This window comes from Anthonomus grandis, chromosome 7, assembly GCF_022605725.1.
Source record: "Anthonomus grandis grandis chromosome 7, icAntGran1.3, whole genome shotgun sequence".
NCBI lineage: Eukaryota > Metazoa > Arthropoda > Insecta > Coleoptera > Curculionidae > Anthonomus > Anthonomus grandis.
The window spans coordinates 35,424,505-35,450,868 of NC_065552.1; the positions used below are offsets into that span (position 1 = coordinate 35,424,505).

The 26,364-nt window shown below is 34.0% G+C and overlaps 1 protein-coding gene across 3 annotated transcripts in view; it reads left to right on the plus strand.

Moving 5' to 3' along the window:
- Positions 1 to 26,364, plus strand: part of LOC126738775 (teneurin-m) — a 326,951-nt gene that overhangs the window by 93,842 nt on the left and 206,745 nt on the right. The window lies entirely within an intron of this gene.

Consider the following 26,364-nt stretch of genomic DNA (forward strand, 5'->3'; position numbering starts at 1 on the left):
CTCGAAATTTAAGATACGTTACTTTTACATTGAGGGTGCTTATCTAAATTTAACTTTTTAAATATACCCTGAACATTTCTTAAATATAATTTTGCTAAATATCAAAAGACTATTCAAACCTCTATCGTACATTTTCATTCCCTTTATTAGTTTTACGCAATAATTCGGGATATTTGGTTACGCTTTAAATCTAACAAAAATTTAACCTGTAAGGGCTTATGATCATTAACTACTTCTTCCAAAATTTAACTTTCATCTCTTAAACTATCTACTATCTTAAGTAGTCAGAAAATTTTATTTCAGTTCTGCAATAATTTAATTGATACACCTGAACTAGTTAGTCAACTAAGTCTACACTTTTGCTTTAATTCTAAATGTGATCGAAGTAACATTGATTTTTTTAATAGTTCAGTATAAATGTTTCAGAAAGTTTTCAATCAGATTGATTTGTTTAGCTCTTTATAAAAACTCAAGAAACTGAGGTTTTATTTGAAAAATTGCTTGCATTACCTTAGCCTTATTTTTTGGAAAAACAGCAGTACATCAAAGTGGAAGGCGTTAAATCCCTGGAACATGTAGTTTTCCAGGGTTTCAACTTAAGGCCCTTACTGTTCTTATTATTTATTAATTACGTAGCGGACTGTCTGACAAGCCTCAGATTGAACTGGAGGCAAAATAGCAAGTCCTTATTTGATTTTCCAAAACTTTCTCTAATACTTTGGAAATGGTAGGAAGAATGCTGATAGCTCTTAGTCGGATAATCGACTTACTGGTTCAACTTTGGGTATTGAAAATAGATATGAAGACTTCCAAGCTTCTGGAAAAGTAGATGATAATAAGATGCACAATAAATGGGGAAATAAATAGACAGTAGTGTGGCAGCATAGCCAAACTTGTCCCATCTGTACCAACGGCTCCAATTTTTATAGAAAATAAAGCGATTCAGCGATAGGTAATAAAATTAATTTAGGTGAGTATCAACGAGCATTCTTTAAAGTATATTCAGGCAGTTACTTTAATTTACTTATAGTAAATAATTCTTGATAAGGTAGTTTTATATTCCATTAAGTTTTCTATTTTACTGGAACGATTCCAGTTTTAGGGAATTCTTATTTACCGATTCAGTGTTTGTCATTTGGCTTTCACGCATCAGTGAACTTGGGTACGTGCGCCTCATAGCAAGATCTGCTAAAAGCTCTGTTTCAATATGCCGCAAACATCGCGTTGGCTACATTTACCTTCCGCTGACTGCTCGCGAGCTTCGGTGCTTTGGCTCGCTGCTGGTGTAACCCAATCCTCTGGGGGCACGGACTTGAAAGACGTTCAAATAGTGTAGCGCCGAAAATAATAAAAGAAAACGTTTTTTGAACTGGATACTGCAGATAAAAGTTTACGTAAACTCTTAAAAGGGCAAGGAGATTTTTACAGAGTGAGCAATAATTGATTTTTATGAAATAGATACGGATTTAAGGTAATTTATGGTTATAGTTTTCTGTAGTATTATTAAGAACATTTCTTTTTATATATCGTTATAGGTCAAATGTTATATTTTTTAGTAATTGAGCCTGGGAAAAACAAGAAAGAATTGATGAAGGACAGAAGGTAGTAGACGGGTTAAGGAGATGATAATATAGCTTTGAAGTAGGCTAGGTTTGTTGTGAGTGGGACACCTTGTGACCCTAGGTCTATTGTGCCTCACTTCTAGATGTTTACACTTCCCCAATTAGGTTAGCCCTCTTAAAGAGTTCAATAATTTGATTTAGAGAAATGTAGTGCTGGATATCTGCAAAGGAAGTGCTCTGTAGTCTCGTCCTTTTGCATGCATAGTTTGCATTCGGCGATTTCCGCCAAACTAATCCTATTCATGTGATGACGCAGTCTACAGGCTTTCAGGTGCTTCCTGTTAAGTTTCTTTATGGTATAAAAAGAGCTCCTACTCCAAAATTAATTTTGGAGCCGTCTGATTATATTTGGATGTGAGCTTTCTCTAGTTTTATCCGTTTCTGATCTCAGTCCGCTCGGTCTGGTATGTTGACCGAGTATGAACTTGTGTTTAGTATTTTTCTTGGCATTAGGTCTGATGGCATACCAAGTGTGCTGTGATTGCATGGCTTCTTAACCAGTTCAGTTGATTCCATCCGTAATAAGCAAGCAGGCCTGCCTTTGAAGGCTGTAAAGTTTTATTTTGACCAGTAGTTGTGTTGTTTTGCTCCACCACAGTGTGATGACCTGTGTATATAACCACTGCATCTGTTTTGGGTTCATTTCCCAGGTTTTGCCGCATATCTTGCCACAGTTTCATGGCAAGATATGCGGCTTTTATTTTCAAGATGAGTTCCAGTGAAGCGCCCTATCTAAATTTACCCCAAGATATTTCGCCTTCGTTGCAAATTGGATGGTTTCACCTCTCAGGCGGCTTAAGTTTGCCCATATTTCTTTTTTTGGTGAATGGTACTATTGGCATTTTATGTGGATTAATGGAAATTTCCTCCCTCTTCTAGTAGTACTGTTGAGATTGGGTTCTTATTATTTCCTTTTAACAGGATCATCAGATCATCTGCGTAAGCTTAAACTTCCAACAGTCGAATTATGGCCTAACAGCCAACATTGCGACATATTAATACCACAGGTCTAAAGAGGAAAATTTTCGAAGCAACTATAGTCGTAACAGGAAGATCTTAAAGATCTGGACTTTAAAATCGTACATTAGGAATGAAGGCGTAAGAGTGGGTGATTCTGGTGGTTAGGAATAATCAAGCCTTTGCTCCCCCGCCCTTACTGCTACAGCGACTACTTCTACAATATAATGAAATAATTAGTGTAAAGATAAAAGATGAAATACCGCGTCATAATATCACACATTCTTCAAACCAAAATTAGCTGATTTCAGTAAACTGACCCTGTCACAAAGTTGTTTTATAATTATAAATAGTTTTTATAGATTAACTTAGAAACTCAAATTATTCTGTATTATTTTATTTATTACCTTATAGATTATTTCCTTAAGGTTGAGCAGTTTTATGTTTACCAAGAGAGTAAGTTAATACTGACTTCGTATATATTAATAGCTTTATATAAGTTTAATTAAGTCTTGTTTTAAGGAGTCGTCGTAATCTTGCAGTGAGCTTAGTAGTCAGCTTATTGCAGCCTATTGCTTCATTCCTAGATATTTATAGGATTTATCTTTGTCCCTAGCACACATGCTGTATTATTATTATTATTATTATTATTATTATTATTATAATTGATCGGTTGTACTGGATGGTGTTATGCGGTATTTCAATAACAGCTAATGGATCTTACTTATAAAGGGTTTTCCATTTTTAACGCTCGATGTTTGACAACCACGCATGACCAAGATAAAAATGATACAATCGTTAAATTTTGGCAGAGTACTCAGACAGTAGTGACATTTTACTAAGGGACGCATTGAACAATACGTCGAAGTCCTTAAAACTTATTATCAAAATCAGTATTCATTTCGCGAAACGTTCTGTGCACTGCGTTTAATTTACGGTATTTACGATCGTCCTGCAGAACAGCTCGTCATCTAATAACGAAATTTGAATTAACCAGATCGGTGGCGATCAAGCAAGTCAGTCTCCATAATCGGAACACAAGATTACATTATAAAATATTGCTATAAGTTCAGAAAGTATTCGTCAGAAGCCAAGATAGTCCATTCCACGTCGTGCTCAAGAACTTGGACTTAATCAGACGTCAACTTGGCGAATTTTGCGACTCGAAAACACTAGGTTCTAACGTAATTCAACGGGGGTCCTGCATTTGGGTAAAGAAACATCTCTTCTGACAAGTCCTATTTTTGGTTAAGTGGTTTTGTTAATAAGCAAAATTGTCGGACATGAGGCCATGAGAACCCATGGGTTCAACAACTTCCACACACACACTTTCTATAAAAGTTACTGTTCGGTGCGCATTTTGGTCCGTAGGAATAATAAGTCCATAATTTGGTAAAAATGCAGAACTCTCACTTACTGTAAACGGTGATTGATATCGGGGCATGATAACTAATTTCTTTTGGCCAAGATTGGATGGGATGAATCTGCAAAATATGTGGTTCCAACAGGGTGGCGCTACGGGTCATAATAAATATCGCCATAATGGTACACTAAATTTATTACGTGAAACATTTGGCGGTTACGTTATATCGCGAGGTGGCGAAATCAACTGGCCACCTAGGTCATGCGAATTAACTCCGTTGGATTTCTTTTTGTGTCAAATCTCGAGTATATGCGGACAAATTATAAATGATTGCTCCCCTAAAAGCTAATATAACTCACACCATTGTTTAGATTGGGCCTAATTTGTCCTACAATTTCATCGAAAATTGGATCTCTAGGATTCGAATGGCTTAGCGACTTATTTAGGAGTTAAAATTTATCTTTTTTGTGTAAAACTATTTAATTTATATTAATTTATAAAAATCCAATATCCAATAGTATTTCCATCAGTCCAGTATCTGTTTTGACATTTTGATTCTAAACATTTTCTTAACATAAATTTACCGCACGATAAAATTGATAGAAATTAAAAAACAAGCTACAAATTACATACAACACCTTATTTTGAAAGGATTTAAATCATTCAGCGCCTATCGATCCGGAAACGTCACGAAAATGTTTAAATTTTTAAGAGCCCATGGTTTTCGAGACACCTGGAAAGTGGAAACTTTCGACATCCGATATTGATCGCGAGTAAATTTTACTCGTCTAGACCATAATATTTAATTGAACGAACTGTCGAATGACATAACGCTCTGCGGTGCGACACCCTCTCCAGAACGATTTCAAAATGCCCGCGGGAGTTTTGCCGTCGAGTTATTAAATCTGTGATGAACGTATGCACATTGGATACTTTCGTGTCATATGTATTATATCACCACCCAGCAGCATTACGTCACACACTACTATAATCCATGTTTACGCTCCAATTCTACAAGGTTTAAAAAGGCTTATTATAGTTGTGAAAGGAAATATTATGTTAAGGGAGTCAGGCATTTTATTTAAACAAAATATTTTTTGCAAATATTACGAATGCCCGTTATAATATACATTTTTTTTAAACACTTTGAAAAAAGTAGTTTGTCTGCATATTAATTTATTAATCTAATAATTTGTTCTTACGATAATCTCCATTTAAATAGATAAACATTCTGAGATTCTTTTTTCATATATTTCATATATTTGATACAAGTTTTCTGACGAGGCATCTTATAACCCATATTAGCCTTGCGTTACCATCTAATAATGCTTTTACGCTTCCATGTAAAAAAAGCTTTAGTTCGTAAGGAGCGTTGCAGTGAATAGATGGCACCGGCTTTTAATTGTGAGATGTCTAAAACACCTTCAAATGGCGTTGTTTATGTTTATTCAATGCGAAATTCAGATTTGTGGGTAAAAACATGGAATTTTGTGTAAGTACTGAATTATATATTTATTTGCATTATATGTAATGCAAATCTTAATTTTTGATTTTGGTGTATTAATCAACCGTTTTAAGGTAGATTTATTAAAGTGTACAATATACGTATATAATATACGATTGTGTTTACAAACGGAAGAAAATTTCGGCATTTTAAAAAATTGACACCGGATTTCGATATCTAGTATTTAAACTCGACTACTATACTTTAAATATTTAATGAAAATCTTTTGAAAAATCACACTGTTTTTCGTCTATATTAATTATCCAATCTAATAACGCTGTTTTTATACTAAATATTTATATATAGAATTATATGAAATTTATAACAATGTTAATAAATTAAACTTAAATTAAACACAACCCTTACCCCAACCCAACCCAATCCACCCCAAATGTTTTACCAGTAAGAAATTCTTTTGAAAAATCACTGTCGTCCATAATATTTAATCTAATAGCACTGTTTTGGTATTAAATATTTATTAATATGTATATATATAATTATATTAAATTTAAATAAACAAATTGTGTTATTAGATTAGATATTAACGATGAAACCAGCTATTACTCATGCGTATTCTTGTGGAAAACAATGATTTTTGAAAACAATTTCTTACTGGTAAGTTGTGTGGGGTGGGTGGGGGGTCAAGGGTAGAGTTAATAAAAAAAATTTTTTTTTGCTGAAAATAATTTCCTGAGAAAAAAATGCTTTTTAAGAAAACTATAGGTGATAAAAAAATCTATAATTTTTGTATTTATATCTATCTAGAAAAATACAGTGGTGTACTTTTTTTTATTAAATAACATTTACGATGAATCTCTTATCCTCTTCAGTCCCAAGGGATTGTTTTACTTTTTTTTGTGAAACTTTTAATAAAATAGGTTTATAAGGATTTAAAAAAAGCAAAAAAAAACTACAGAAAAAAATATGACATGTCCAGTATTTTGGACAATTGGACTTGAGTCTCTAATTATGAACTCAAAAAAACATTGCCTCTCTGGAGAAATGCATAAATAAAACTTACATTTCACACAAAAAAATCTTGTTTTCTTTGTACAGCCCTGATTACAGCAGCGCATATAGGGATTTTTGTTATTAACACTGCATATTGGTAGATGTTCATTACCAGTGGTCCTGACACCTCTTGGTGGCATCTCCGACTTCTCGCATTTTTTAGCAGGTTGACTTGTTTCTTCATCTAATGAAGAAGTTGGATTTTGAAAACCTTTTGCTTGTGCCCCAAGGGCAAGAGATTTCCCGATATATAGTTTAAATTCAAGTAAATCGATAATCCAGGATAGTTTTTTCTATCTCCACGAGCGAAGCAGTCTTGGCTTGATTCAACTCACGAATTTGCCAAGTCCACAAAATGCCAGAAAACTCTTACCGGCCATTTTTTTGTTCGTATACAAATGCGATAGTAAGATATTAGTCTATCACACACCTCCCATAGAATGGTTGTAACTAGTTACAGAGTTTGGACATGAAACAAGAAGGTACTTATTATTTTTCTTGTCCCATCGGCGTACTTTTGTTACTGGCGCAGAGCCTAAAGATGTTGATGCCATTGTTACTGATCTATTGTCCATCCATTTCAGAATGGTCATTTTTTTGTATTCTCGCACAAACTCATCAAAGGAACCACGACCATTCGAGAGGAGCTCTTTATCATTTTTTATTTTGCTCCTAAGAGTTCATAATTGTCCCTGTTCCCAAAATTCCTTTTGTTAGTAAATGATCCAGTGGCTTGACTGAAGTAAAGTAACGATCAAAATAAATTATGTGCCCTGGCGACAAATCTTCTGAAAGCTTTTTTACAACCGATCCACCTATTCCCAAATTTTGATCGGGAGAACCATCTGGCCAAGTTTTTGCACCTTGATAAATCATAAAATCTAAAACCAGTCCGGAAGGTGTAGCTAAAACAAAGTTTTTAAGTCCTACTGGATTTGGCTTATTTTTAACGTACTGTCGGAGAGCAGTAGTGCCTGTGAAGGGGATCATCCGCTCGTTGATGCTCAATTCTTTACTCCTTGGTAAAGTAATACACATTTTACGAATCGATATACGATAGGTTGAACTTTCCATAGTCGATTTGACTGCTTTACCTCATTTGAAACACTAAGATTGTTAACAACATGTAGAAAATTTCTTCATAAGATACAACCGCAGCCGTGGAAGTCCAAAAATGCCCATTAAAATATGTATTCCAGTCAATATTCGATCTTCTTTGGCTGTTGACTTTAGTCGTTTTTTTTTCATTTGCATGGCACGAATATTACTTTGTTCTGATAAATTTTCCCAAAAATAATCTGGAAAGTATTCATCAAAATAGTTCAGGGGTGTCCAATACTCATCATCATCTTGTAACTGCCATTCCGGATCAAGGTAGACATCTTCTCGACTTTCAAAAATATTTCTTTTCCATTTTACTTCAGCGGTTTTATTTTTTGTTTGCTCCTGGAAAACCTGTTCTCTTATTCTGGATAAGGGAACATTATCGTCATCAGACTCCTCTTCAATGGTATCAGAAGCCGAATCTGCGTCTGTCGGCGCCGGCTCGTCGTCCTCATTATCATTTGCCTCAATTGGTTCATTGTTTTCGGCGGTGATTTCCTTATCGTCATTGCTCAAGTAGAAGTCACTGTCATTTAGAATCTCTTCAAGATCTTTATCCGTCAGTGGTTGCATACCACCTTAAAAAAAGACAAAATAATAACAATAAAATTTAAAATTTTTGGGTAAAAAGTAACAACTTGAACCAAATACAGTCCCGACGTCTGAAACACTGAAAATCAAAAGCCGAACACTCTGTAGAGCGACGTTACATTTTCTGTACGTATATTTGTTGATTCACTAAATAGCAGTCAATTTATAACACCTGTTCCGTCAAAACAAAACTGGAAAAAATCCAACGTTGCCAAATATTTTTTGGCGTATGTATGCACGTCCAGTCCGCTGCACGGCGGGCTCCAAACCACATTAAGTCGTCGTGAGCCCGTATTAATATATTTTGAAAAATGTACAGCGGGCTGGACGTGTGGACTGAAGTTCAACCAAAAATTTTCATCTGGTGTAAAATCAAAAATAAACGTTTATTTAATTAACGTATGTTGCTTGGGCATTCATTATCTAAGTTAGTGGCTGTTCATTATTGTTTGTCATCGTAGTATAATGAGCTGCCTACCTCTAGGTCCGTAGAAATGGTATTAATAACAAAAAGGCTTCATCCATTTTCTCAAAGAGACCAGGTACAACGTAAACAAACGAAGAAAAACAACAACAATCGCTCTATTAGAGCATCATCAGGCCTAAAACTAAAACACCAAAATATACATCACGTTTTACACACAATTAAAAGTTAGGACTGCTAACTTTACGAAACACGTGTCGTCGATAATAAATGTTTGTGAGACCGTGACGTGGTTGTTTTTCTTCGTATGTTTATGGTATTAATAAATAAGTTGAAAAGTAGAGGTCCTAATAAGGAGCCTTGTCGTGCGCCTGAAGGAGCGACTATTTCAGTTGATCTGTGTCCAAAGCAATCAACATATTGAGCACGTTTAGTAAGAAGAGACTACTCGCATTGAGCAGAAAACTTTGATATAAAAATGGAATGGTCAAGACGGTTAAAAGCTTTTGAGGAATCAGTGCGGATTACATCAACTTAAGAATTACCATTTATAGATTCGGATATAAATTCCGAGATTGTGATAAGATTAGAAGTAGTGGATCTGCCCTTCATGAAGCCATGCTGCCTGCATTTCGAATCCAAAGAGACTACCCGCTATAAATACCGAGATCCCTCGTTGAGGGTCGAATTTAAAACACCCTGTATAGTTTTAATTAGTCAATAAAAATGTAGGGAACATTTTACAAAAATTATATTTGAATAAATATAATATCCACCAAGTTATTTTACAAAGTGGCACTAAAAGCAAAGAGCAAATGGTAAAGTTGGCCATAACTTACTAGAAACTTATAATAATAAAATAAAGCTAGTCTGACCGAAAGGTCCGCAAAGTTGTTCTACAGTTATTAAATTTAGACTAACTGACTTTAGATCAATACCAGCGCAATTGTCGCTTGCGAAGTTGGCGTTGAACCTTTCCGTGCTTCCTTTTGCCAGAATTCTACGGCGAACTTCCTGTTGCCGCCTGGATCGGCCCGGCTTAATCCGATTTGAGAGCTATGAAACCGTATAAAAGGCTCTAACTCTCCGTCCGACTGGATAATTATCTTTCGCAAACGTGACCGCCTCTAAACCGTAGAAATTTACATTTTAAGACGGACTCGGTCCGCTAATCCTCGCCGAACTAACTCACATGTAAAACTTAATAAAATCCATTGTGCGCTCTCTGCTTCGTTACAATGCATATCCGTTAAAATAAAACTCTCCTCGTAATTATATTCCGAAGCTTAGTAGTATGTGCATTGCTAAATGAAAATGGCCCCCATTTTCTTGCTGATGCATTTTTAATAATGCATTAAGCTGGGACATAATGCTTACCAGAGAATGTTATTTGCATTCAACTCTTAGTGTTAGAAAATACAGATATTTTATCTAGGAAAACAGGATTTAAAAAAATCAGAAATAACTTGTTTTTTTAATAAGAAGTATTTATATGAATTCTTAGGCCGATGTCACACTAGCAATACGCGATGGCAACGATACCACGACGCGACGTAATTTTACAATCGCGGCAAATATTTCAAATGTAGGTTTACTCACCAAGGCAACTGCGACGCAATCGCAGCGCCATCTGAAATATACCGGTCCTCTGTCTTGCATGATCAAGCGCTCAGTTGACTTTTACGATCGTAAAGATACCTAAAAACTTGTATAAACATAAGTGACGAAGACAATAATATCAAATTTGTCGAATTAGTTGAAAAATATCCCTGTCTATAAAAATATTTTTTATATAATGAATTATTATATTTCATTAAATGAAAAAATCCTAAAGAGACGGTTTATATCTTTCTTAGCAAAATACTCTGTTCTTTTAGATAAACAGTTCGGAATTCGAGGAAAAAGTATCAACGGAAAATGCTATTCGTCAATTAATGAATTACCTATATGACAACTTGGATAAATCGAAGCCATCACTGTGCATATTTGCTGATCTCTCAAAGGCATTCGATACTGTTGACCACGATGTTTTGTTGAGGACTTATTACCAAATTAAAAGCTACTTAAGCAATAGAAAGCAACTTGTCAAAATAGATGATGTAAAAAGTACCTTCAAAAAAATAACTTGCGGAGTACCTCAAGGCACTGAACTTGGATCTTTATTGTTTATTCAATATGTCAACTTACTTAACATGAGTAGTGAGTACTTTGGGATAAATAATAAACTACGCAGATGATACTGCCATATTTTACTCTGGTGATTCATGGCAAAGTCTTTTGGAGACAGATCTTCCAGCGAGATTAGATTTCAAACAACAAAATCAAGACGTATTTATTAATAAAATTATGTTTACAGATGAAGCGACTTTTACCCGACGGGAAATTTTTAATTTTAGAAAAAACCTTCATGGGATATTGCAAATCCAAACCTCATTACTGAAAGACACTTTCAATACGAATTTAAAGTTAATATTTGGTGTGGTGTTATAGACAATTTTTTTTAGGACCTTACAAGTTACCTCCAAATCTAAATGCAGAATTATATTTAAACTTTTTAGAAACAAAACTCATTGATTATTTAGAAGAGTTGCTTTTAAATCTGCGCCGAGATATGATTATGCAAGATGGCGCTCCTGCGCAATTCGCTAGACCCGTGAGAGAATAGGACGTGGAAGTCAAAGACCTGGGCCCGCACGAAGTCCTGATTTGAACCTATTGGATTATTGCGTATGGGGATACATGAAATCCATTGTTTACGAAAATCAAATAAACCCAAGGGAACAATTATTAGAAAAAATTCAAGTTGCTGCTGAGTCATTTTGAAATGAGCAATTATTTTTTAAAATTCGGTCTTTTAATAAAAGAATTTTAAAATGTCTTGAGACAAATGGGGGCCATGTGGAACATTTGCTGGCAAATATTGATAATTTTTATTTTTAGATAATTATTTAGGTTTTATATTTTTATTTATCAATCATTTAAAGTGTAATATAGGTTAAAATATGGTTTGTCTTTAAAATCTTTAAATGTAAATATCTAGAAAAAGAGTAATCCTAGAGACATTTTTAAAGTCTACCTTTTGTAAGCAAAAATACTTGCAGAATGCATATTTAAAATAAAAAGTAAAATTATACAGGGCGTAAAAAAAGTATGGATTTCAAAAAACCACTAAAATGTGCCACTAAAAAGGGCGCCCCCTATGAGATAATTTAAAAACACTAATAAAATTATATTTGTCATATAAAAAAACCTCCAAATTTCAAGTTTGGTTAAAAACAAAAAAGAACTGCTAAAGTTATAAACAAAATTTAAAAAAAAATATTTAATTTTTATTGCATCTTATTTTCGGAGTAGGAAAATTTAACTTAACCTCATTATTTTCGTCCATCCAATCAACTTTTTGCTAATACTGGCAATTATATGGGCAGAAATTCCTAATGAATCTACATAAAGGAAACATCTGTATTGAAAATGTAATTGATTCCTATACAACTCGAGCTCAGAATTAGAATGCATTAGTACCCTGAAGTAGAAAAACTATTGGTCAGCGATACAATTAACATTACATTTCACAAACCTTCAACTTACAACTTTCCCTAAAATATTAGAGATAAATTAAATAATAAAATATTTAAAAAGTATGTTAGAGATTGGATACATCAGATGGTCAGAGAAAGATTTAATAAATAATATATGGGATAACTAAACTAAGAAGTTTTAGGTCTCGGAAATTGAATTATTACAAAATAAAAAAAGACCACTGAACAAGACATATACAGATATTACTCAATTCCTAAAAAAAAGACGTTTAATACTGAACTCGTCAAAATCTAAATTACCTGTAGCTACGACCTAAGTCCGGAAACAACTTGTTATTATTATTCTTTATTTTTATCTACGTTTTATTGTTGTTATTATTATGTATAGGTGTAATAAGTTATCACGTACAAATAATATACTACTACTGTGTGTAATAGTTTTTTTCATTATTCAACTGATTTATTATTATTATTATTTATTATTATTTGATTATTCAAAAAGCGATATAACCGAAAAGGCATGGAGTGAAATTGCAGAACAAACAAAAAGCACAGGTAAATAAAAAAAAAATTACATAGAGCCTAAATGTACAATTTTAGGGTCTATGTACTTTCAGCCATTACTGTGGGTCAATTATTGGGTTCGTAAACGCAGTATTGCCATGGCAGCGCTCCTGCATTTGTGATAAATAAATTTGCTACATAATTAAGTAAATCTAGTAAATTATGTGGGGAACGTCTTAGGATTTCCAATACATTTTCTGAACCTGTTCCTCTTGGTCTATTAAGAATATTGTCTTGTGCTTCCATAGGCTTTGGGTTCTGATACATAGGTCCTTCTCTAATACGTATAAAGTTACGTGAAACACAAGAACACTTGATAATATTTATATAAGTTCTCAGTTTCATAAAGAATTGCAGTAATAAGAACCTGAAATTTGTGAGACATCATGCCAAATCGAACACTCAACGGTTTTGCGCCCTCTGCTCAGTCTGTAATTAAATATCAGCTTTAAATTGTTTAGTACCCTTTGTGGATATGGTCGCATAGGGTAACGTTTCAAAGGAAAAGCTTCATTACTGACAAAATAATACGGAAACTCTTGTGTGGAATCGTCACGTGATAAAACTGTATCTTCTGGTAGATCTAGTCTTTCCAACCATCTGCCAAATCTGGATTTTTGGAAAATTCGCCCATCACTGTTTTAACCAGCAAATCTTGCTTCTATTGTAGTAAGTCGATCTGCATCGCTACAAGCCATTAATATAATTAAATGATAGCCTTTGTAGTTAAAATTAGCTGAGCCAGTCTTGGGAATTTTCTAATTTTTTATATCCAAAGATCCTAGGCAGTTCAGTAGGCAGTCAAAAACGATTCATATATTTAGATTGCAATGTGTTCCATATTGCTACAATGGGCTTGGAAATTTTAAAAAATATATATTTTTCTAAAAATAAATACAACATAAGTTTATAAGAATAATAACGTTTATTTCAAGTTGTTAGGGTAAGTATTTGCAAAGTTATAAGGCGACGCGACGATATATACGCGACGCGACGGTGTATTATAGAGCGTTCGCTAGCCAGCCAGCCACAGTCTAGTGCCCAGGCGTTATTTTGACAGGGTGGTTTTGTTTGTTGACATTTTGACTTTTAACTTTTATTATTGACGTATTTTGCTTGTTGACTAACTACAATGGAGCAGGGATTTGTTCGTGGTCAGTCAGACAACTTACCCATTATATAAACGTAAATATTTTAAAACTATAAATTCTATTCAAAAATAGTTAAAAATAAACTTTTACTTTGACACCCTTTTTTTTTCAAAAACTAAGCATTTTTCTTAGACAAGGAAAATGACACCTGAAACGAGCTGCTTGCCACCAAATCTGCAAAAATGTCATTTGGCAATTATTTTTCCTGTGAAATTTAAATCAAAACACTGAACATCCCACTTTGATGTAATATCCAAAAAGTATAGATTTAACCAAAAATTTTACTTAAAAAAACCAAGAATCTCTTAAAATACACTCAAAAACAAGTAAGCATGTCACCATAATGCGCGAAAAATTCGGCTCACTTCGTTAACATTGTAAATATAGGCTAATACCGGTCCAACCATTTTCCTTGCCTAAGGCGTTTTTCGACATAGAACATATGAACTTATTAAAATATAATACAATATTTATAGCAGGTATGTGGAGCAGACATTTTGAAAAATACAAACAACAGCAAAAACATGCATAATAATATTAACAAAGCAGCGTGCGCGGTCGACATGCTAGCGTCGGTCGTCGCGTCCATTTGGGCGCCTGTGACATATCATCCCGGCCGCGCTGGTACAAGGAAAAAATTAAACATGGCCTATTTATTCGAAATTTGAATATAATTGTGAAGTAACTATAAATGCTAGAGAACTGAAATAAATTGCTAAATTTAAGTTGGAGCCTGCTCTTTTTTACTAAAAAATAATCGAATTGTCGTTTCCAAGCTCATTGTTTCAGCAACTATTATGGAGATAGTACTTTGACCTCTAGCAAAGTAAAGCGAAAGCGATTAAAATGTGTCTCCTGTAGCTAGATACCTGCAAAAAAAAAACAAACAATCACAAAATAGACAGTTATAATTTGATTGATCGATACGTTTTTTTTTTCAGTATTATTAGCCAAAGAAGAATCTAAGATCGGATTTTGTCTTTAAGCGAAAACTACCTTCTAGTGGATCGGGAAAGAAAGAAAAGCCATATTATTTTAACTACTATATCGAATTCAATGTTCCTTTGTTCCCTTTTTTGCAATACTATCATTGAAGAGGTAGTGGCAAATGATGACATGGAGGAACAGGAACATAATGCAGTATTAAAGGAACAATATACTGATTCAACCACTACACTACCATTTCTAAACCAGTGACGCAAAAAAAAAAAAGTTTGGCAATTTAAATGAAGTTGAGCAGTCAGTGATAGGATTTTTTGACGCAAAAAATTTATCTTGTGCTTCTGAATCAATCAAATTCAAATTCAAAAGACTTTTATTACCACTCGAACAATTTACATAAAAAAATACATTTTTTTATTACGAGAATTTACAGAGTAATGCGGACTGAACTGCGATTTTAAAAATAACCGATAACACATATACGAGCTAGCGCGCATGTGCTGCTCAGACCGTTAAAACATACTAATCTAATTACAAATGAAACAAGAATACTTTCCCAATTATAATTATTTAGAAAATAAATTATAAAGCCCTAAAAACATATAAAAGCTAAAAACAAAAAAAATATAAGGTAATAATTGACTATATCAATTACATTAATATAGGTACCATTTATGCAATAGACAGAGAGGAGGAAGGACAGCAAAAAACACGAGCCGAGGCTGGAAAACCAGAGCAACACGACGCAAAAATGAACCATTGAAAATTTTATTTATTTGTCTTGTTGATCTTACGATCAACAAGATCAAGTAAGAACTCAAAAATAATATGGGTGCAATTAAATAAAAATAATTAAATTACATTTTTAATAAAAATTTGTTAAAATGCCTAAGTTAGTTGAGAATTAAGAAGAATTTCTTTAACATATGCAATAAATTTCTTTGGTGAGCTATTTTTAATGTAATCCGGTAACTTGTTTCACATATGAATACCTACATACTGGAATAATTTTTTAAAAGCTCAAAATCTTGAATCATGAGTCAATCCTCGTAAACAGTTTTTGGACAGCATACTTCCAGAAGTTGACGAGTTGCCCGAAGCCAAATTCAGGCAGTTTAAGCATCAACTTTTACAACTAATAGATACATTAAATACAAATTTGTTCCTCTATATTCTGGATTTACATCTCTACACTACTATAACCCGGCTTCTGTTTTATCTACCCCAGGCCCTAATTTTTGTGAACTAACTCCTCTTCCTATCGCTTTACTATCTTCGGCTGGAACAGACATTTCTATCCAATCTTTTGACCTTCCTTCGTATCCTTCTTATTAATATGATCGTACAAGCATAATATTATAATTATTATAAATTTCGTATTAGTTTTATAAATACTACGTAAGTATACGGTATTTATAATTAATAAATTTACCTCAAAGTCATAAGTAATCGTTCTTCTACACTCAAACATAGCCGATAATGCGTATCCATATTTATAATTGCGGGATCCGTTATGGAGACTAATAACCTAAATGATTCTTTTGACATTTAATAAAATGACAGATAAACCCAAAATCCACGCTTTTGCTTTTTTTTTAGATAATACAATGCCACTATGACTGCTTCGTCTTCACTTCACAAGAAAACATGGTCTAAATCGATTATTTTTGCTAAATCAATAAATTTACGTAGCGGTAGCGTAGCCTTGCTATGAAATCTTCGTAGAAACCGGTCGCCGACTATTCGCTAGCATTTGAATCTCGTCGCGGCATCGTTGCGCATTGCTAGTGTGATCTCGGCCTCAGTCTGACAAATGAATTCGCATGTAAAAATGTCAATGTCAACAATTTGTACTTCAAGGCTAGACTTACCTTATTTTTGTTAGGATTGACTCTAATCAAGCACCTCGAAAGGAGCATAATTATAGAATAAAAAGTATATTGAATCATTTTTTTAAAGGCGCTCGAAGAAATTCGAGGGTTATTACTCATAGCTTGCTCTTACAGAGGGTAATACAAAATAATGCTGATCCTTAAGAGTGTTAATCTTTAGGTGAAGTGGCGCTTTCTTAAAAAAGGACACATCAAAGCTATCAAAATCGCCTGTTGATTGGTCTCGATATAAAGAATTACGTAACTATACACTTTCAATGGTCAGAGCTGAAAAGAGGGCTTATATTAACTTCATTTCTAATAGGAAATCGGACAAGGATTTATGGACCGCACTAAAAGATTTAAGTGTCTATAGTAGAAAAAAACAAAATATGGAGCTACCAGAGGAACTTTCAAATCCAGAAACAATTATTCAACACTTTGCGCAGTATATACAAAATGTCTCAAATTGTGATAATAAAATATTTTTTTATAATAATAATAAATTTAATTTTAGCGATTTTGCTTTCCAGTTATGCACAGTTGATGACATAAGTAAAGCACTTCAAAGCATTAAAACGAATGCCTGTGGGACTGATGGTGTAACAGCCAATATGATTAAGCAGTGTAGCCCTTTCATAGATCCTTTTATTACAAATATTGTAAATTGTTGTATTGAACAGAGTTATTTTCCAACTTCTTGGAAAAATAGTGTAGGTTTGCCTTTACCAAAAAATAAAAATGCTACTACATATAATGATTTAAGAATTATATCTAGATTACCGGCTATGTCAAATATTTTGGAAAAAATATTACATCAACAAATGTATAATTACTTTAATTTAAATGCGATTATCCCAGACTTCCAAAATGGTTTTCGAAAAGCACACTCGACGGTTGGAGCTTTGGCAGTTGTTACACATGATATTATTCAAGCTTATGATGAAGGTTTAGAGAGCGTTCTAATACTTTTGGACTACTCAAAGGCATTCGATACGATTAATCACGAACTTCTAATCGCCAAGCTTAAATATTATGGATTCAGTGCTGATGCTCTGGCTCTTATGACAGCATACATTTCAAACAGAACACAGCGAGTTAAAGTGGGTGAAGAGTATTCAGAGGAGTGTAGAGTGTCATCCGGAGTGCCACAGGGGTCAATATTGGGTCCACTTTTATTTATCATTTACACTGCTGACGTCTTAAGATCTCCTCAGTATTGCAAAGTTCAAGCGTTCGCTGACGACGCTCAGCTTTATTGTCATTTTAATATTAAAAATCATAACCAAACAATAGAAAACATAAACAGGGATCTGCAATTAATAACAAACATTTCAGAGGAACATTCATTGAAACTTAATTCATCAAAGTCTAAGCTTATGTTTTTTGGCCGAAAAAAAAGTAAAAATATATTTTCAGTTGTTAGTAATATAAAAATAAATGGTGAAAAGCTTGAATTCTGTGAAGAAGCACGTAATTTAGGGGTAGTAATAGATACTGAATTAAATTTTGAAAGCCATATTAAAAACCTTATTCAAAAAGCATATATATCATTAAAACAATTATATAATAGTCGTCAAATTTTAAGCGTCGAATTAAAAAGAAAGCTATGTGAAACCCTTGTTTTGTCTCACTTTAATTATGCAGACATAGTTTATGGCCCGTGCCTCAGACATTGTGACAAATTTCGAATACAAAAAATCCAAAATATGTGTTGCCGTTTAATATTCAATATTGGAAAATATGATAGCATATCTTATAAAATTATTGAAACTAAATGGTTAAATATGACAAATCGAAGGCTATTACATCTTGGAATCTTTTTTCATGAACTTATAAATAAACGCAAATATATTTCAACGTGCTTCATAGAAAAAATCAAGACCAATGACAGTGTACACTCTAGAAATACTAGAAATAAAACAAAGTTCGTGATTCCTAAACATAAAACAGCCTTTTTTCAAAAAAGTTCTTTGTATACCTCTGTTCATCTTTATAATTCTTTGCCCGATTATATGAAAGTATTTACAACAAAAAAATTTAAATCTGTGTTACAGTCTATAATAATGAGTAAGCAAGTACAGGACTTTAATTTGACCCACCGCTAGTCTGTTGCCTGCTGCCCGAAGCGTAAAAGATTTTCTCAGCAAAGTGACTATTTCTTTTTGATGTTTTTGTTTATTTATTTATTTTTTGTTGGGTGTATTAAGGAAACATTTTCAGGTTCCTTTATATTTGCTTTTTTGAGCATTTTTTTTTCTTTAATTACTGTTAACTATAAGTTAAGATTACATTATTTAAAGTGCGTTTCAAGTGCATAATTATTTGGCACATGTGTGTTATTTAGCATTTTTTGAAATCTGTTAGAGGGTTGAGTTTGAATAGCCCTAGGCTAGACTTCGCCAACTGATAGGTTAAGAAACATATTATACAAATATTATGTAATGAATTTTTGCAAATAAAAGTCGTTTATTATTATTATTATTATTATTATCTTATTTCTAGATATCGGTTATGTATTTTACCCTCACTATTCAACTACAAGGATTAACTTTTTTACGACGTAAATATCCTCATAACATGTACACTTTTTTTTTTTAATAAGAAGTGCATATAAAAAGTGACAACTTTGCCACTCAATCAAGCAGATCAAATCTAACTCCCATCAAAGAGTCGACAAACAAAACAACAGCCCTATATTAAGGGTGATAACTAACTCCATTGGGACCTTTAGGGGGTGATTTATATCCTTTAAAGTAAGCAGAGAGCCTGTCGCAAAAAACACTGTTTGTTTGGAAGTTATTTTAGATAAGGAGATTAGTAAAATCAATTTCCTGCGCATAAGATTTAAAGTTGTTTATCTGATAGAACGCGAGATTATGTGAGGCAAAGCACATGCAGCCCTTTCGGAAACCGTTTAATCCATATATTGTGTCGTGAGTGCGTCAAGATGAAGCGATAGAATCGGCCAATTCAGAGGTTTATGAAAATAAGGCAAACAGCATTGCATAGGGGATTGTCAATACAAGGTATTGCAAAATAAATTAAGGAGTACCTTAAATTTTAGAGAGTTTTTTTTTAGTTTTATGTCAGATTTGTTTTATATCGGATTTTCCAAATTATGTAATGAATAGTAACTGAATATATCTTGAAATTTCCTTTACAGTAGAAATAGAAGCTAATAATAATTTAAATTTTGTAGATTTAACTATACATAAACTACCAAGTAGTTTGGAATGTTTGATATATCGAAAACCCACTCAAACAGACCACACAATTTCAAGTCATTCGAACCGCTCTCACCAACACAAAATGGCCGCTTTTAACTGTCATATCCACCATTTTTCTTCGATTTTGGTCAATATTAAGGATAAAATTGATATACAGTAGAGCGTCGATTATCCGAAACAATTGGTGCAAAGGGTGTTCGGATAATCGATCTTTCGGATAAACGAACTTTTGCGAAATTCTAGTTCTTTGTTGAGGGTAGGGTAATAAAACACGTCATTGAATTAGGAAGACATATTATTTATGTAATGCTTTTTAATGATACACTAGTAGAGTACAGTACATATTATGAATAGACACATTAAACATACATTATAGACATACACATTAAACTAGGGATTGCACAATTGCACATACGGTACATAAATACATATGTCTATTAATTTTTTAGTTAAGTGACTTAGATGTGATAATAGCACAAAACTAATCTAAAAAAAAAGTCGAACATATTTGTTTGCTTAAGTTTTGCGACTCGTTTTTTTACCGTCAAATCTCTTAGGCGTTTTAAAGACAGCAACTGCACAGAATCGTATTCGTCTTGGTGTTCCAACCATTTAATAGCAGTCTCAAAGCATTTAAAGGTTTCTTCATTGGACGGACATTTTTCAGCTGAGACGATGTCATCACTAATTTCGTCTTCATCGTCGTCATCTTCAGGAACTTAAACCTGTGCTATTATATCGTCGTCTGTCAACAATCCGTAGCCAGCATCATCCTCGTCAAATTCTAACCATTCATGCACGTTTTCTTGGGCACATTCTTCAAATCCTCAAGCCTCTTTCATCAACTAAACCCTTTCTTAAATAAAGTTTTCATTTGTTAGTTCTTCAGATGTAGGGCTAGCTTGAGATTCAACTGCTGGACAAGGCTTATTCTAGGATTTCTTTAGAGTAGTCGCTTTGACATTAGCCCACGCTTCTGCTGCCATGTAAACAGCATCCTTCAAGTTAATACCTTTGTAGAAGAATTGTTTTATCTTCCTCTTGGCTGATTAGGACACTACGAGGCAACGCTTTTCTGTAGTAACGTTTGAAGACTGCGATCACCCCGACTGAGGTAACATGGATGGCAAGAAAATCACCCTAAATTTTCCATCTTTTCTCTCAAGTAAAAGGTTTAAGGGATGACTTGGAGCATTATCAATCACTAATAAAACATTTCCAGAGTTTCTATCTGATGTTTTTTAACCTCTGGAATGAGTTCAGCGTCATACCACTCGATAAATACTTGAGTGTCCATCCAAGAGTTTTTTTGGTTTTTGTAAATAAGCGGCAGTTTTTTTATTCCTTTGAAGCCTCTTGGATTTTCCTATTATCAGCAAATGTAGTCTATGTGTGCCCGTATTGTTTCCACATACAATGGCTGTTATGTGGGATTTGCTTGCTTTGAATCCAGGCGCTGCTATTTCTTTTTTAGAGACAAGGGTCTGCATTGTAGACGTTACTGTCCATATATCACTGCTTCACAAGCAAACTCTTAAAATTTTCTTTGAACTTTTCAGCAGCTTCAATGTTAGCTGACAGCTTTTCCCCTTGAATATCTAGCTCTCTAATTCCGTGCCCAGACTTGAATCTTTTGTGCTTTAGAATCATTGTTACCCCCCGAGCTTTCTGTTCATTTCTAATGCCTTTTCGCAAATCAAAGGACCATTTATTGGTTGGCCTTGAGCACGTATCTGCATGAACCATGAGTAAACTGCAGTGTGTAGCTTTTGATTTTCTGCCATTTTCATTGTTTTTCTATGCAAGCCTCCATCTTCACTGTCCAGCACACAGGCAAGCTTTGTGATAGATTCACTGTTTTTTTTTAATGTCAGTTATCGTAAAATTGCCAACACAAAACTCTCGAGCTAAACCAGATCCACTCGGACCTTTTTTTAATCGTTCTAAAATTTTGGGTTTGTCAGAAAAACTAAACACAACTCTTTTACGTTTCGGCATTGCTAAGAGTCACACAGCACAAAAAAAATAGCACGGACCGTTTAAACAACACTGAAGTCAGTCAACGTCAATAGAGAAACAAACTGATTAGACGGATCCGTACTTTTGCCGGCCGCTCGTGTTTTAATTGAAGACACGGAGAATAGGGTGGGTCACTTTATATAGGGAAAAAATAAAAATCGTTTTATTAATTTCTAATAGCTGTATTATGTTGCATTGCACAAAAACAAGTTACAAAAGAAAAAAAAAAGTTAATTTAACTTTTATCTTTAGCCCGCGCATGAATTTTGAAATTTTGATAAAAAAGACAAAATAGTTTCAGGGCATGACGATAGTGAATCCAGAATTTTAATTATAATAAGTTTTATAAACATTAGGAATTTAATGGTAGAAACATATCGTTAATGCTAAATATAAAAAAACACACAAAATTACAACTAAAGTCTTGTTAATAACATCCCATTATGCATGAAAATCTTGCTTACTTTCAAATTTGGGCATTGTTTTCCTAGATGAGAGTTTAGCATGAATCAGGCCTTCCCTTGACTTCTTGTCACACAGAGACATTGATGCTTCTGTCACTAATTTGACCGTCCGCTCTACCGCTTGTGTGTGACATGGTAGTCTAATGAAAATTAAATCTTCGTCATCATTTGATGCAACAATTTTTTTAAGTCATCATTTGAGAAGCTTCGGAGGATTGGAGGATCACAGTTGTTATTTTCTTGCCAGTCTATTACATCAATATAAGACGAAGCATTAAAATTTACTGCCGGTACTTCAAATATACGTAGTTGCCTTCTTAGTGCCAATGAATCTCGTGCCTTTAATATTCTTCTGGCAGCTAATTCCCTAATATTCTTTTGCTCATCTGTTAACATGGCTAAGAGTAAATTCTCTGGATGGAAAAAATATGCATTTCGTTGAATGACTGGATCTATTACGTCTCTTAGCTCTTTTGATAGATATCGAGAATTTTGTATCAATTTCCATAAATTGCGGGACCCATCTTTACAAGAAGGATGTGTTTTTATCTGAAACCATACAGGGGCATATACTTTGACGATAAATTGCGCTAGGTGACATAAATTTTCAGTCGGATGTATTGTAGCAACATAAAGTCTTAATATTCTATTGGCTGTAGTCAACCAGCGAGCATGGGAAATTTTCCCTGGCGATTTATGGGCTAAGTATAGTATAAGGGCTAAGTATATAAGTCGGTGGGGCAGTTTCCAGTGATTACGGCTGTGGTTATCGCGTAAAAATACTTTTGGTCCATGCTTAAATCTTCTGTTTTAATTACTGGTAGCTGACTTGGTATTATTTCGTACTCAATAACGGGTTTTATTTCACATTTTTTCAACTGTTTTCCAATAGGACCATTATACGAATATGGACCAGTTGTCTTACCATCTAGCTTGTTGAACAAATGCCTCAGAGGCAACTCATTTAAGTGAAGCATGCAAATTATCCATTGTAGTGGTGGCTGAAGCTTCTTCTCAAACAATCTAATTACACCTGCGTTCTTTCCAGTATTAGTTGCTGTCCCATCGCAACCAATAGCCACCAATTCGTCAGAACAAATACGTTTTGATTGTAGAAGTGCACTAATAGACCTTTTAATACTTCTGGCAGTACCATGTAATGGTGTAGTATAACCTACATACAAAGAACCGGGTTCTTTCAGGACAGAAATGTGTTCTTCAACTTTCTATATTTATATATATACCACCTTTCTGTATTTTTTGCCTGCTTTTGCCATGACTTTTAAAGTTTTGTCCTTGCGCCCATCAAAGTACAACGCGGGAAGCTGCAAATTGGTTTGTTCTTGCTTTCCCTTCTTTGTCTTTCCCTTCTTAATTTAGATTTATCTATTACCTCTACATCAGAAGATATGTCATGTAATACCGCCGAAGCAATTGCAGCCGCCGCTCTATCAGAAACACTATAACGGTCAGCGGTTTTCGATAGCGTCGGAAAACGTTTACGTTTCACAGATTCCTTTTTGGAGGTTTGTGAAGTGGATGGCAAATCTTCTACGTTGTGTTTTACGGGCGATACATAACGTTCCTCAAAATCCGTAAAAGCAGAGGAAGACACTTCTTTTTGTGGTTGATCACAACTAGGAATGAGTTTATTAAAAGGTTTTAAACTCTTACGTTTTCTCTCCAATTTTTTTTTCAGTTCTAAAGTGCGCACAAGATCTACTCCACCGATAAGCATTTTTCTTTCGCCCCCTCTGGTCAAGTAAAAATGCGTGTTCTTCTTTGGGTACCTTCGACTCACGCGAGCATTTACAGAGATGAAGAAGATCCTTACATTTACAGGAACAAATATCAAATAAAACTTCACTTTGGCGCAAAAACAAGGCTTTCTTTTCTTCTGTCAACCTTTTTAGAGATTTAATGTGATTTTTGCACTTTCCGTGGTACGTTTTTAAAATCTGAATAGTTCGTGTGTGTGAGATCATAGGAATAGATGATTTTTGTCAAATATCTTCAATTTTTTGAGCCACTATGTCTACGATTTGAGAAAAAGACGGTTCTTTGTTACTTCCTTGTTGAATTTTAAGTTGTATTCTCGTCCATTCGTAAAACTTCATCATCAACATCTTGGAAAGTTGGTAACACATTTTCTTTTAGTTCACCAATAGTTCCAAATATGGGACACTTGTACTTTATTCTTTTACTTTCCATACTATTTGGTAAGAAATTAGCGCGAAGTAAAGCTCTGATAAACAAAACAGATAACCACGACCGTACGCGTTCAGAGATTAATTCACACTAAATGTAGCATTATAGTGACCGCGGCGCGATTGGCTGCAGTGACTAAACAGCATGCATTGCGTATTAAAAATAGATTCAAGGTCATGAAAGGTCTGTAAAAGAATAAAATAAATTAACTGTAAAGCAAACGTCTTAAATTAGAATATAGGAAGACTTGCAGTGTCTTGCAAGGTATTACCTTATTTTACAAATTTGACGATAATGCGGCGGCCTTGCGCGGGCTCTTAGTGTTAAAATATTTCAATAATATTTTAAATGGTTGCTTTTGAAATGATAATACAACATAATTTTGCTATTAGGAAATAAACAAAAAAAAAATTTTTTTTCGACCCACCCTAACGGAGAATGCCAAAATCATGATGGTCCCTTGCGTCGCTCTCTGAGTCATTTCTATTAAACGTTTCTATTTCATTTTTTACTTTTTTTTATTCTTTATATCCGAAAGTCTAAAATCCGTTACTTTTAAAAACTACAACCGACTGCATCTTCTTGAAGATATCTATATCACTAATGAGCTCAACAATAATCTCTAATGTGTAATATAACTGTTATATAGGAGACTGGATAATCAGCAATTTTACAATTCACATATTTCCTGTTTGTTGCTATTTCAAGTTTGCCTTTACACCATTAAATAAACTACAATCTCTTCTCAGGCACCTTAACTGAACACAAATTCACTGTTAAACTCTAGTTCCTTCCACCATTTTGATTTCACATCCAACTTTTGTGACAAATTTATGTCTAGACCGATCTGTCGCCATTATCCTTTTGACAGGTTCGATTCTGAAGTGAGGTTGACAGCAGGATGACTCTAACCTATTTTAACGTTTTGTTTCCCGCTTTTTAACACAATTTAAACATAAACATGAAACTACTAACTAACGTCTCTCCCTTTTTTTAGATATTGTAGTCTTTTTATATTTAGCGGTGTCTTAAAATCACATTGAACTCACTGATGATGGGCTCATGCACCGAAAGCTCTCTGCTAAGTTACCTGTTAGAGCGCGCCCCAGAAAGCACCATATAATGAGTTGAAATGTCCGATCAAAACATACACACCGTACTAACGTAACGAAAAACAAAAGTAAGTTCAATCTGGGTACAATCCACCCTACGGATTCTTTTACAGCCAAAATACCACAACTGACAAAAATGTATGTGAAAAACTAGGTTAATAGGTCGAATACAGACAATTACTCTACTAATCGATAACCCTCTCTCTTTTTCAACAGCTGACCTACATCTGTCAATATTACGGGCGACGTTGCCAAATTAACATATTCTTCAAAAATTCCTGACATTACTATTACATAAACATTTTGCTGAATATATCTGATTTGATTATCTCCTATCTTAATGTTTGGTAGTTTTATTATTAATTTAGTTTAATAACCACGTCCAAGACTCTAAATTTTAAGTATCTAGGTTTGTGTGTATTTCAACTTATGGCTGCTGTGCATATCGGGGCACAACGGGTTGTCCGTCATGCGTAATAAATAAATTAAATACTATATTTATTTGTTAATTATTAAATACATAGCACTTGCTGGATTTCGCTTCTCGTTAGGTCTAGTAGACATACAGAAGATACAGCTATGTATATGTGCCTTAGCTTGTCTCAAATCACATGTTTCCGTTTATCTGCGGAGTGTCTTTCTGTCGAGCTGACTCTTTAATAACGCTATAGCACTAAATTTTTCTAGC